Source organism: Chinchilla lanigera, unplaced genomic scaffold, assembly GCF_000276665.1.
Source record: "Chinchilla lanigera isolate Chin_1 unplaced genomic scaffold, ChiLan1.0 scaffold00001, whole genome shotgun sequence".
Taxonomy (NCBI): Eukaryota; Metazoa; Chordata; class Mammalia; order Rodentia; family Chinchillidae; genus Chinchilla; species Chinchilla lanigera.
This window is the reverse complement of record NW_004955402.1, coordinates 50,606,659-50,618,223: the sequence shown is the minus strand read 5'-3', so window position 1 is coordinate 50,618,223 and position 11,565 is coordinate 50,606,659. Positions and strand designations below refer to the sequence as shown.

Sequence of the window (11,565 nt, the reverse complement as noted above, 5' to 3'; positions counted from 1 at the left end):
GTTGATACACTATGTATTGTTGTCTTCAGTAAATCAGAGCAGAAGATATATGCAAGATATCTTGTCTATATAACATTAGCAAAAAACTTTCTTTTTAATGAACTAAGAAAATCTAGCTGTGTAACAGTCTTAACTATCTTGTATATACGTATATATTTCCTTTTTTCCTTTCTCCATTTCCCCTTTCTCTATAAATAATGCTTTTAGGTAAATGCTAATATTTTCATTAAATGATATAAAATATTCAAGTAGGCTCAATTGGTTTGGCCAAATGTTGTCTCCCAATGTGCATATGTGTGTATGTGTGTGTGTGCATGTGTGCATGTGTAAATTAAAGTTTACACAATGTAAAAACAATTTGTAATTACACAACTCAGTGAAATTTAATGTATTCACAATTTTGTGTCACCATTATTCCTGGTTGCAAATCATTTCTATCAATCAAAGAAAACATATTGTTCCTTTAAATAACTACGCCTCATTCTGCAGTCTCACTAACCACTAATTTGCTTTCTGTTTTAGAGATTTACTTGTTTTGGATGTTTCATAGAAATACAACTAGGCGATGCATAGTTTTTTGTGTTTGGATTTATTTGGCAAGCATGTTTTCTAGATCTATCCACATTATATAAGTCCTTCATTACTCCTTCTTTATATTTGTCTTAATTAATATTTTCATTAATTAATGGATATTTGAGTTACTTTACCCTTAACACTATTGTAACTGTGCTGTTATAAACAATTATATGTAATAATTCCTTTAGTGTCTATATTCAACTATTTGGATATGCACCTGGAAATAGAATTATTGGGCCACACCATAAATTGACATTTAGTTCTCTGAGGAACTGTAAGTTTTCCTCAATGGCTGCCTCACCTGCATTCATCCCAAATCATTCATGAGAGTTCTTGTCCCTTTATATCCTGCCAACGTCGATCATTTTTCAAAGGTTGTATAATAACCAGTTTATAAGATAGGAATTGGTATCTCACTATGGTTGCATATCATATGTTATTTGCATATCCCTAATGAGTGATGTTAGTATTTCATGTAATTTGTTCCTTTCATATTTTCCTTGGAGAAATATCTTTTCAAGTATTATATCCATTTTCAAATTAGATCATATGCCATGTTGCTTTATGGTTATATGATTTTAAAAATGTATTCTGCTTATTAAAATTTCATCGTATATATGATTTCAAGATATTTCCCCAGGATCCATGGGTATTACATAACTTTTAATTATTTCAGGAGACTTTGACCTCTGATATTGCCACATCCTGGACTGGGCAACACCAGGGCAAGCCTGGACCTTCAGAGAACCATGAGGCATATCAGAAGGTGGTTACAATTATTTGAGACCAAAGTCCATAATTCATTTTCCCTCAGTAACATGGTTGCTGAAAGCTAGAGAATAGAAGATAATAAAAAATCTAGCAGAAAGGCTGTAAAACTTTCTTAACTAAAATGTGTTGGCCCATTTTTCCATTGAGTGCTCTTATGGCTGCCAGACATTTTTAAATTAGAGTTCAGAATTTTTGGAGATTCATATACACCCACTTCTATCACAGCACTTCCAAATTTTTTTTAAATTAAGGAAAGAGTTTTGTTGCCAAGACTTTTCATGCTGATGTGGGAACACCAGGCTTGTATCTCTTGGCTCTGAATAATAAAATCTTGGTTGGAGGAGGCAGAGTGCAAGCAATTTTATTTAAATGATATTAAGGCAAGGAAGTAGAGCTCCCAATAACCAGGAGGGGTCTGGAGAAGGGTATCCATGGAGGGTCTTCTCTAGGAGCTGTTAAGGCATCTAGAAGGGAGCTCACACCACTGTGAAAGCGGCATTATCTGTACCCTTAGAAATCCACACACCCTTTAGACCCCAGTCTATGCTCTGTTTGTACAGTGTCCATGCCAGGCCTATACACCCTTCATTCAGTGTCCTATCTGATCATTTTCTGGTCATGCTCAGCGAGATTTCTGACAGGTACAGGACACCTGTCTGATATTTTTATAAAATCCCCAGAAGGTGATGACTCAGTAGACAGCATTTTATACTATCTGATCCCATTTTAAGGCCTCTGCTCTTGGTTATTCACTTTCTTTTCTTTTTATATATTGAGAAAATGATAGATAAAAATAATTTCATCAGATAGATAGATGGATAGATAGATGATAATAGGATAGATAAATAGATAATATAGGTTGGACAGTATGGCATGGAGTTGTACTAGTCAAAAGTTCATGTTTAACTATATTTTAAAGAAGTTTGTAGGTAAATGCAGTCATACAATTTTTAGGCATATTTGGGAAACTGTTTCTTGTTAGCCAGATTTCCATCACTGTACAAATACCAGAGTAAACTGCAGTTTAGTCTGGAAAAGATTTATTTTCACCCTCCAAGGCAGAAACATCACGTTGGAGTGGCACAGGCAAGGAAGCTCATCACATCACAGTGGCCAGTAAGCAGAAAGAGGCAGAAAAAGCCTGAAGGAGACGCAAGCCCCAAGACCGTATCCCAGGACCTCCTTCTTTCAAGTGAGCCCCATAGCCTGCTTCCATTACCTCAAATAATGCCATCAGATGGTTGTCTCATGAAAGGATTAATTCACTGTTGAAACTAGAGGCCAAAAGATGCAATTACTTGTCTAGACTCCGCCTCCAAATTTTGCTTCAGTAGGGATCAGACCCTTAATACCTAAATCTTTGGGAAATACTTCATATTTGAATTAAATTTTTTCTCCTGTGGCCCTAAAGCCTCAGGTCCACTTCACAATGTAATATGCATTTACTTAATCTTCAAAAGTCGCCAATACCTTCGTAGATCCAACATTACTCAAAGGTGCAGGTCCAAATCTCCTCTGACATGAAGGCAGACTCTTATCTGTGAGTCCCTGTAAAAATCAAGAAACAAGGCACATAATTCCAAGACACCATGGCATAGAATAAACATTTCCATTTCAAAAGGGATAAATACGGGAATAGAAAGGAATCAGACCCTAACAGGGCCAAAATCCAGCAAGGAAACATTGAGTCCTGTAGCTCCCTATCCAGGACGCAGGTGTGTGGTGGTGAAACATGGCACCCAAAGCGGTCAGGGAGCCCAGTTTCTATGGCTTTGTTGGTTGAAGAGCACATGACCCTTGTCTTGGGCTGGCTTTCTGTTCTTCCTGAAGTTTTTCTTTGTACATGGTCTACTTGCCTGACATCTTCAATTTGCTGGGATCTCTCTTGCAGTTTTGGTCTCCATGTGACAGCTTGGTCTCCATGATGTCCTCTGCTACCCGTGCACCCTGAGATGAGCAGAGTTTCTCTGACCCACCCTTTGCCATGGTATTTGCCATAGGCCTAGAAGCAACAGAGTCATAGGTGCAGAGACTGAATCTGTGACTGGGAAAAATAACTCCCAACATGTATGATGTCACACGCACTGAGTTTAGGTACCCTGAATATCAAAGAATGAATTTTGAGGATCAAAGAGGGTAAGAGTAGGAAATGTTTGTTGAAAGCTCTTGAGAGACAGGATTGGGCTGAAAGTGGGCTCCCTGCAGGCTCTTTCTCAGGGGACACCTGTAGGGATTCTGACTCTGACAAATTGTCTTGTTTTGCATACCTTCCTGTGAAATCTGAGTGGATGCTCCAATAAGTCCTGCACATTGTACATGCCTTCAAAATTAGCATCATGTGGTCAATGTCAAGATTTACTATGAGCTTGGGCAGTAGTCAGGCCCAACCAAACCATAGCTGTAAAAGATTCTGAGTGTCAAGTTGGTGGAACATAGGGAAACATTTCTCTAGGAAGCCCTGGGTATACAAGGTGTACCCAGGCTCTTTTCTTAAAACAATTCCTTTCAAAAGCATTTATATGTTTACAGCCTTGAACCTTTGATAGGTGGAGTCTGGCCAATTCCTGAGATACCTTGAAGACATTTTTTCCATGGTTCCAATATAAAATATTTTGTATTTGGTTTCTTTTAAGAATTACTTTACCCATTACATCTTCTTCTTAGTTTTAAATGTATTCCTTTTCTGGACAGAGTTTTTCAAACCCTTAGGCTATGGAGTTTACACTTGATTCTCAGTGTAATTTGAGCCAAATGCAGCCACACTATCTATGACACTGTCTGAAGATTGTGCTGTCTTGAAATTTCAACCAGTGTAATCAGTCCATTCCCCTAAACTGAGCCTCACAAAAAGTTTGAAAGTGTGGATAAAATATGGACAAATTCTTCACTAGAATATAACATGAGTGGTCTCTAGTCCAATTCATAATAAAATCCTTATTTCTATCTGTAATGTCATCAACATAAGCTTTACTGTCTGCATTCTAATAAGGCATCGGGTATTCTGAGCCCTGAGCTGCATTTCCCCTTAAAATCCATTTACAACATTCTCGATTTGTCTAGCTTACTTTCACAAATTTCACAAGCTCCTCCTACAAACCAATTCCAAAGTCTCCTCAGCTGTATCATCCGGTACATTCTCAGTAATGACTGCTTCTCTGGCATAGTTTTCAGTACTCACCAGCTTTTCTGCCGGGGTAAAAGACCTGACATAAACAACTTCAAGGAAGACAGATGCACTTGGTTCATGGATTTAGTACAGACAGATAAGTTAGATAGAAATCAATAGATAGTCAGAGAGCCCTTGAGGTGATCAGTGCGGAAGAGACAGACACAGGAAAATTTGTGGCTGGAAATGAATCTGAAGAGGGCCTGGCCTCGAGGTGGAGGTGAGTAGACAGGCCTGTGGGTCTTTCTAGAGATAAACACAAACTTGGGATTATACTGTAACTAGCAGCACCTGTTCCAACGGTCCCAGAGAGGCATCAGACACATAGGTGGGTGACCAGAACATCTGCACTCATACACCCATTCCTTTCCAGAAATGCCTTTTTGTTTCTATGATTAGAAGTTATAGATAAACTAAAATTAATGATACTTGCCTTATACCCTGGTTATGTGCCTTGTTCCCCTATTGGATCAATATTAGCTCAATGAATATACTTGTAATTCTCTAGGTTGATTGTAGTTTGACCCATGTGGCATCCATGTTGTGATTTTATTTTATGAAGTATCCATGGAGAAAGAGCCTGCAGGGAGCCCACTTTCAGCCCAATCCTGTCTCTCAAGAGCTTTCAACAAACATTTCCTGCTCTTACCCTCTTTGGTCCTCAAAATTCATTCTTTGATATTCAGGGTACATAAACTCAGTGCGTGTGACATCATACATGTTGGGAGTTATTTTTCCCAGGCACAGATTCAGTCTCTGCACGTATGACTCTGTTGCTTCTAGGCCTTTGGCAAATACCATGGCAATGGATGTGTCAGAGAAACTGTTCACCTCATGGTGCACAGGTAGCAGAGAGTGAGAGGGCTCAGGGACCACATATTCCCAAGTTGATGCCACTAGGACCCAGTCCCTTTATCTAGGCCAAACCTTCTGCTGATATCAGTTCCCAATAATGTCATCAAATTATGATCGCATCAATGAATTATTCCACTTAATGCAGTTATAGGCTTTATAATACAACTACTTCTTCCCAAAAACTCAGTTAAGCATTCAATAAATGAGCCTTTGGGGGAGATGTGTTGAATACCAACAATAATAGTTATTAAAATCCAAATTAATTTAGAACACCAAATTAATTGGTGTAATTTAGAACACCTAGCACACCAAATTAATTTAGAACACTTAGCACAGATAATCTTCCAAAAATATATAAACACAGGGGGAGAAAAAGTGCATGGAGAAAGTTCACTTTCTCCGAACTTACTAACCCCATCAATAAGACCTGAAGAAGCAATTGCCCAGAGAACAGCTCCACAGGTGCCACAGAAGGGATTGTTGTACTCATGGAGTAGAAAAAATGACCAGATCTGGTAAAGACGTCATGTAAATGGGACATATAATTTATCTTGCTACTTATTGTTCCTATCCCATTTTTAAAATTTAAGCATAGAATGTGCTAAATCTTTTAGTACTTTTTTTTTTTACATTTCTTAATGCATTCATTTTGATCACTGTGGAGAAAGATGTACTGTCCAAGGAACAGAAGGTATAATGTTGTTCAGAGCCCTATATTTTAATATCAAATCAAACAAAAGTAGGTCTTTCTTCACTCCACCATTATATTTCTACAATAGTCATTATGACTGATCTTCCATCCATATATTTATTTTCCTTTTTATGACCTTTTCATAAAAAATAGCTTCGGAAGAAAAACTGTCCATTTTTAGGAGGGAAGATCATTTGTAGTGTGCATTTCACTTTGTAGCTGAGTGCATAATTTTTATTCTGTAAAGAGAAATGGAATCATTGAGGGGAATCAAACAATTATGTTGTTATAATATATACAAGTAATGAAAATCTTTTAGCAAGGTACCGAGTAAGGCTGTGAACTGAAGCCTTCAATTTTTTTTTAACTTTTTATGAGTTAAGTTCCAAATTAAATTTGTCCAGAATATAACAAACTTACTTTAATCTTGTCTTAAAATGTTTTTTGTTAAATTTGAGAAGGTAAAACTTTCTCAGATGAATTACATGGATCCTGCATGTCTGCATGGTAAACAAAGCCAGTAGCATTATAAAATATTATAATAGTGTTGTCTTTACCATTTATAGATAATAGAGCCATTACTGTGTTTCATCAATCATTTTAGACTGCATATATATTTTTAGCATAGTATATAGCATGAAGACAAACTAAAATTCAGTAAAATATTATTAAAATATTAGCCTAGTTTATCTAGGCAGTAAGACTGTGGTTCACTTGTAAGAGTTGGAGGCTATCTCCCATGAAGGATTCATTCCTCAACTAGCTTTGTTTTCTTGCACACTAGAAAAAAAAGGTCAATAATAAAAGCAAGGAAGAATGTCTGTTTCTCTCTTTAAACACACAAACAAGTGCTATACCTTTTGATGCATGAGTAGAGCTGTTCGTGATGGCAATGAAGATAGTGCACATCTTAAATTCAGAGAGTACCATTTGCATAACAGAAACTTTAACAATATTTCTAAGCCCGTGTCGTGTAGTAATGTCCTTACTTGTGTTCTAGAGCTTATTGTGTCTGATGTTGCATTGGGGTACTTGATCTTGAGAAACTTCATAATTTGGGTTGGATTTTGGAAAAAAGTGAAAATATTGTGAATTATAAAATACAGTGAATGAAAATATTAAGTACATATTTACATTAGCTACTATTGCTAGTGGACTACTATTATAACTACTATTGCTATGGGGAGGGAATGGAGAAATACTGCTCAAAAGGCAAAGTGTAAGGGAGTGAAAATATGAAGTTAAAGAACTAAGTGTTGGGAAGTACTCTGCTGTCCAGAGTATTTATTATTATTGTCGTTGTTGTTGTTGTTGCTGTTGTTGTTAGCATTATAAATCTAAATGATCTCTGTGCCTGGATGCAAGGAAGAAAAATGTCAATGAAATTATAAACTTAGAGTTGACTTTCCTACATAAACCAAACTCAATAAAATGAGGACAGTATTTAAATTGACATTTGATGTAATAATCAAATGAACAATCAGTAATAGATTCAGTCGGTATTAATGCAAGAAAAGATTCAATAAATGGAAAGTGCATGAAAAATATAATTTTTTGAGCTGAAAATTCCTTAATAAAAGAAATAACATGACTGAGATTGACAGATTTTCCAAATTAAACACATTGAGAAGGACACAGTAGTTATATTATGAAGATCATAGCTTAAACTAGTGATTCTACACACTGTTGGAGCTCCACAGTCTCCTCAATGCCTATAGCACTGTTACTGCACTTGGCCCAGTGAAGGAGGATGTACCATTGGTCGACCAGGGGGAAACCTGCTTGTGACACCAGAAGCACGTGTGTGGGGGGCATGGGCAGGGGAGGAAACTTTTGACGCTTGCACTGGCTGTGCAGTTGCAACAGTTTCTGACTCACACGTGGAAAGGAGGCAGAGAAGACCTAGCACAGCTTTAACATTCTAATTGGTTGAGATTTTATATAATATATTGCAGCAGATAAAATTAATTAAATATTTTCTTTATGCCATGATATTAAAAGCAGTTTTGCAAATCTACTAAATTAGAGGTCAAAAAACTCTTGGAAGCTTTTCTTTGAAATTAATCTTCAAACAAATGAAATACAGGAGCATCTCTCATTGAACTAGAGGTGAGCTCTGGAGTCCACAGGGTCTCGGATTCCTTCCTTTTGGCATGGACAACATAGCAGACTGTCCTTTGAAATTTCCAGAACCTTCTGGTGCACCGTTTGGGATAAATAATCCTCTTAACCTTTTCCCAAACAACAAAAGCTCCAGCTTCTAAAGAATGCTTAGGATGTTGAACCCTTTTAATTTCTTTTTATTTCTGCACAAAGAGTTGATTTGCCCCAGATTATCAACAAATGGGTCTTATCAATATGCATGTCTAAGGACCAAGACCTAGCTCTGCATCACAATCAGAGAATTTAGGAATTCACCAAGAAAACAAGATGCCCCTGTGATAAGCTTTATATATTGTTGCTTTTTAGTATTTTATACCACATTAGTGTTCACTGACATAAGTCCCTATTGTAAAAGAATTCTGACTACATAAGGTTTTGTGTTTCATGACTGATGCAAAGTGAGTTGCACATATGGATTTACAGAAGAATTTCTTGGGATGTGAGAACATAATTTGCTGACTTAATAGCTTATTGCTACATATTACAATCATATACTTAATATCAATATAACTCTAGCTAAAAGGCTTGTCACACTACCATGAAATGAGAGAGTTCATTTACATTTTAATTTTAGCTTTAAACACATAAGACTAGGATAATATTCAGTGTATATTAACTAAGACTGATAGTCAACGCCTACATTTAAACTTAAATAGGAATGCACACAGAAGAATTAAAATCAATGACTTTGATTTTCTTTTCCTGGAGCTACTGTGAAATTATTTGATCTATCTTTCTTAACATCTCAAGTCAGGTGCATTAAGACTTTAAAAAGGCAGTGGAATGTTGCATTAAAATTAAAGGCTTATTCTGAGAAGCAGTGAACTAAATCTTGAGACATTAATATCTATATGTAATACTTCTGGTTATATGTGACCAAATATAAGCTTTTAATGCTTGCTGACCTTAGTGTGTTGTTTTATGCATAGCTAAATAAGTAAACTGCTATTTACTGTTCCACAAACAAGGCTCCTTTTTTTGCAGTCAGTAGAGATCATTGTATGAATATAAGAGATTTTATAACGATCTAAACTTTTTACCCTAAAACTATTCAACTCTACATTTTTTTAACATTTTCAGCATTAAGCAATTATTTATGCATTTTTGTCTCTTTAAACTAATCACTTTCACCCCTAGTTTTTAATTGTATGATTAGTTTTCTAGCAGAAAATAAAGTCTGTTGTTCAGTTAGGACTAAATTACACTTTAAAATGTATAATTACTTGATGTAACCATTTCACTTACTCTCCCCAAGGTTTTAATGATTACCTTCACTCACATTTACATATCAGATCTATCTATAGTTCTTCCAGAGGTGTCATTTTCAAGTCTAGATTTTTAGGATATGAAGACGCTTGACTGCATTTCCTTATAATGAGCAACTAGAAATAGATTCCAACTGCAGTAATGTAGACCTTGCCAACCAATTAGAATGAAAAGACTTGGGGCTGGGGATTTAGCTCAGCGGCAAAAAGCGCCTGCCTGGCAAGCGCAAGGTCGTGAGTTCGGTTCCCGGTACCGGAGAAAAACCAAAAAAAAAAGAAAAACCAAAAAAAGAATGAAAAGACTTGAACCTTGCTACAATTAGTGAACCTACAGTTTGGCTGAAGTATTCTGTCACAACTTTTATGAAATTATCATTATTCTTATTTCTACTTGCTCCATGAGAAGATTGCATATGTCAATTTGTTATGCAGAAAGTTTAGTGCATTCCATTAATAACTCTCAGTCCTCTTTTTAATAATATTGAAAAACATCAAAATTTTATTCAGTAATTTCAGAAACAAAAGAACTGCCCCTTGTCACTGTGTTTGAAAGGGTTCTTTACCAAGGAATCCTGTTTATTGTTGCAGTTTGAGAAAAATAACCTGGTAAGTTAATGCTTCTACTTTATATATAATTTAATTTATAATTTTGAAAGTCTCAATTGTTTTTATTAATACTCTAAAGAGCCACAGAGATCTCCTGGATTTTAATATCATGTTAATACTAAATACTATTTGTGAGTAATACATTACCCACATGAAGACTATGAAGCTATTTAATAATTGATATTCTTGAAACATAAGCAAGGGTGAGAGTAAAATCTACACAGAAATAGAAAGCTGAAAGAGACCAAGATTGAATATGAAGGGTTTTATGCAAGTCTTTTAGAGTAGGTTTTTGACTCATATTTAATGTTTTAATGCTTGCAGAAACAAATATCCATTACAGTGAATAATGTTCCTTTTAAGAGGATGCACAAGCACATGGTTTTATAGAGGCTGAGCCATAAACTCACCAGAGGACCAATAAATCCACAATTGGTATGTGTACAAAATCTAGTGGAGAGAACTTAGCATCCTTAGCATACTTCAAGCTAAATTCAAATGGCAAAACCTGCTGTTCCTTTGGTCTTCAAAAATTCAATCACCCTTTTAAAAGGTCTAAATTTCAGGAAGCTTTGCCATAATCTACATAGAAATGAATATTAAGAAATGTTCTATGAAATCAAATAACTAATATTTGAATGCTAGGTGTTTGATTTTGTTCATATAGGGGGAAATTTATCTGTTCTTAATTTTGCCATGTTAAAAATGGGATAACTATGACATCTATTTTATAGTCTATGTTCTATTTGAGTTATTGTAGAAAAAGTCTCATACATCTATCCAATCCATAAACATGACCTCTGGTCAACATTATCCAAGTTTAGTAGTATAGCTAGACAGAATTCCAGAATTTAAGATATTCTTAGGGCATTTTTACTATTTTTCTCTATAGTTGATATAGAAAAATGTACCAGTCACTTAGTTTTATGTATATGATACACAGCTGATGATCCTGAACAAAATATTCATCAAAAAACTTCCAAGATCTTTTTATTTTTATGTTCTCCTGCAGAGAGTTGTGCAGAAAAAAAAAAAACTACAAATATGTAAGGCAATATTGCTTTACAAGTTCCTTCCATCTCTATTTAACTCTCATTTCTAGTTATATAATTTCAAAAATGTTGAACTGTAACTTAGTGTCTTCACATGCACACACAGAATGGCGATGTATATCTTTGTGTTATCTTTATAGACATAGCAACAGGTTGCAAATTGATGTCAAAATTGCCAAATCACCTTGCTCTATTTTTTCTTATCTCAGAGAGGAGCAACTCATTTTCTTTTTCTCTAAACCTCTCATTGTACCTATCAACTCTCAGCTGATGACCCTGTCTATTTGCTTCACTAAGAAAATAGAAGCAATTAGGGAAACCGAGTTCATCTTTCTTCCAAATCTACCCATCCACATACATGGATGCCCAGAACTGTCTTTTCTGCTGGGACAATTAAAAGGCTTCTGCGCTGTTCAATGT

The 11,565-nt window shown here is 35.7% G+C and overlaps 1 long non-coding RNA gene across 1 annotated transcript in view; it reads left to right on the top strand.

The window, feature by feature from the left end:
- The first annotated feature begins 4,501 nt into the window (after positions 1-4,501).
- LOC102029684 overlaps positions 4,502-11,565 on the top strand; it is a 30,806-nt gene continuing 23,742 nt past the window's right edge. Inside the window, exon 1 of the long non-coding RNA XR_259104.2 lies at positions 4,502-4,733. This is a non-coding gene — a long non-coding RNA (uncharacterized LOC102029684). The remainder of the gene's footprint in view (positions 4,734-11,565) is intronic.